This window comes from Parasteatoda tepidariorum, chromosome X1, assembly GCF_043381705.1.
Source record: "Parasteatoda tepidariorum isolate YZ-2023 chromosome X1, CAS_Ptep_4.0, whole genome shotgun sequence".
In the NCBI taxonomy this organism is placed as follows: Eukaryota; Metazoa; Arthropoda; class Arachnida; order Araneae; family Theridiidae; genus Parasteatoda; species Parasteatoda tepidariorum.
In genome coordinates, this window is record NC_092214.1 from 40,563,251 (window position 1) to 40,566,136 (window position 2,886).

Below are 2,886 nucleotides of genomic sequence, written 5' to 3' on the forward strand. Positions count from 1 at the left end.
AAAATGTTAATTAAGGTGTCCACTTACATATTCGGTTAATAATTTTTATTTGTTTAAACAAAATTACTATGTTACAATATAATATTCTAACACCAAAAAAAGTACTTACGTAGCGTGAAAATATCTTTTGTGATATAACTCTTTCAAAAGTACATAAAAATGGTTGCCAGCAGGGGTGTACATGTAGATTTATTAAATATACCTTGTGCGCCACGTAGGAACCGAATCTAGAACCCGACACTCGAAATATTTGCTCTGTTACAATCGTACCCTGTTACAATTGACCCCACTCTCCCCTACAGTCTAAAAATAAATGTTAAAGCTAACTTATCAAAAAGCTTCTTATAATGTATAGTAAGGTCAGAACCCTACAGGAATGTATTTTGTTGTACAAAACTATTGGAGATTAAAAAGGAAGTACTGCTTTAAAGTCCTATTGTAAAGAGACATTGTTTTTAGAGATTTCAACAATTAAAGACTTCGTATTCAAACTTTAATTTTGTTAAAAAATAAAAATTACAATAAAATAAATTTTTTATTTCCAGTACAATACGAAACTCCGCGCTGAAAAATAAACGAATGGGCAATAAGAAAACTTATTTCTTATTTTTTAAGGGAGGTAGAAGTTCTCTGAAAAACCAGAACTTGAAGAGTACAACCAAAATTGTTAGACTTGCTGTAAAAAAATATTGTAGTCTGTTTATACGGCTTGCTTCATTTATCAGAGAAAAACTTCAGTTGTCTATTCAATGCATCTATTCAAATGTCTTATTTGCATTTTCATTCAGTAGTTTTCAAGCAGCAAAATAAGAGTTGTATACCACCTTAAGTATTTCAACTTTAGAAACAGAAAGAAAAGAGAAAGAAATTTACCGAATAACTGGACGGAATCTGCTTAGTAAAAGTAAGAAAAATAATATAAAAAACCCCCGTTTGTTTTAAAATAAACTCTCATTTCTGTTTGTAACCCCCCCACCCACGTGCATTCTTTTTTTATATTATAAATCTCAAGTGCTCCCAAATTATTTTGATACAATATACTAGATTCTGCAAATATTCCTTACATACAATATACTAGATTCTACAAGTATTCTTTACTTACAAAAAACAATTTAAAAAGAATATAGTTTAAAATATATTTACCTTTTGTTTAGTAGCTAGCCGCATTTTTCTTTTAAACTTTATAATCATTATTTTAAATGGGAAAGTTTAAACTTAGAGAACTACAGCTAAACAACCACAGCGTTCGTTCGTTCGTTGTAGTGGAACTGGGCGTCTGAGGTCATTACGGCCCTTTTCCCATTCATCCTGAAATTAGACTAAGAAACATACATGACAAGAAAAAAGTTTGGGGCGCAAAATGGAGTTCGAACAACCACAGCGTAAAATTTACATTTCTAAATGTTTTGTTACTCACTTTAACATTCTTTAAATAATAAACGTTAATGATCATATGACCTTTCATTCACGCATTTGATTGGCCGTTAAAATATGCATATTAAAGTAGTTGGGGGTAGTAGTAGTACTAAGCGGATGGTTTTCTTGTGTTGAGTTCAGTTGACAAGATGGGTAGGTATTTAAAGTCGCACTATAGCTGTGCAATGGGCTATTGGCGACGGTCTGGGAAGCATTCCTGAGGATGATCCGAAGACAGGCCATCGCAATTTTGATCCTTTGCAGAGGAAATGGCTTCCCTGTTTTGGTAGCTCGAAGTAGAGCACTTTACGGTTGAACAGTTTAACGAGAACCCTCGATCCTTACACAGGTTGATCAAAGTGGTCCCCCACCCGCTTACTGACCGCAGCCAGTGATGCCTGTCTTCGGTGTTCTACTGGGAACCGAACTTTACGATCAGTCCACTGCGAAACGTTGAGTTGATGAAGAGGATCTATGCGTCTTCTTTTTATCCTCATCGGCTTGTTATCCCGAATGATGAAGTAGTAATAGTACTTTATTTACGTCACACTAAAGCTGTACAAATGATGTTTGTGCTATTGTCGACGGTCTGGGAAAAACCTCTGAGGAAGATTTGAAAAAATATCATCACAATTTTGATATCCTTTAGAAGGGATGGCTAGCTGGATTTGTGCGTAAGACATGACGTGACAGGTACTGAGAACCGATGCCGTGATGATCCTTTCACAGACTGATCAAGGCTGTCACCCATTCGCTCACTGACCACTGCTCGTGATGCTGTATTTTACAATCAGTCTACTGTGGGACACCTTGGATGATGATTGCGAGTTAAGCTGCCTGTCGACCAGTTATCGCCCCTACTTTGGTAGCCCGATGACCTGCGCGCGAAGTCAAACACTCTATGGCAGAACAGTTTCACGAGGACCATTACCGCTCACCCTCGGCGGATTATGGTGGGAATCAAATCTTTTTAATCTCGCTTTTTTTCTTTCATTTTTTATTTAGTAGCTGTGGTTCTTACTCAATAAAAAATTAGTTATTTCTACTACAATTAGAATTTTGAATGTAATTAACTTGCAAGTTCTGACGTTCTACGATGACTTTAAGGCACTAATCTGCGGCCTCCAGTGTTGTAGACTGGTATCTTATTTCCTCGACCATCCTGGATTATGGAAATTTAGATACCTTCATTTTAGAGCCATCACTGGCCGACCGATATCGCCGTTCCGAGAAACACTCTGAAGCGTGAAGGTAGCGGGTTCGGATTTCCCTTTAATCCCGGAATTATCTGTGTGCCATTTTTCTCTAATTTATGCCGTCTATTCTTTATTTGCAAGAGTTTATAAGCTGTTCTTTGTATTGAGCACTTAGTTTGCGAATAAATAAAGAAAACTCTCCATAATATATATGAGTACCAACTCAGTTTTGGTGACTTAAGTATTAAACTTGTTTTCCCAGCACACTAAGTTG

At 36.2% G+C, this 2,886-nt stretch overlaps 1 long non-coding RNA gene across 1 annotated transcript in view; it reads right to left on the minus strand.

Moving 5' to 3' along the window:
- LOC107439173 (uncharacterized) overlaps positions 1-1,456 on the minus strand; it is an 8,318-nt gene extending 6,862 nt beyond the window's left edge. Inside the window, exon 1 of the long non-coding RNA XR_001583491.3 lies at positions 1,144-1,456. This is a non-coding gene — a long non-coding RNA (uncharacterized lncRNA). The remainder of the gene's footprint in view (positions 1-1,143) is intronic.
- Between the last annotated feature and the right edge of the window lie 1,430 nt (positions 1,457-2,886).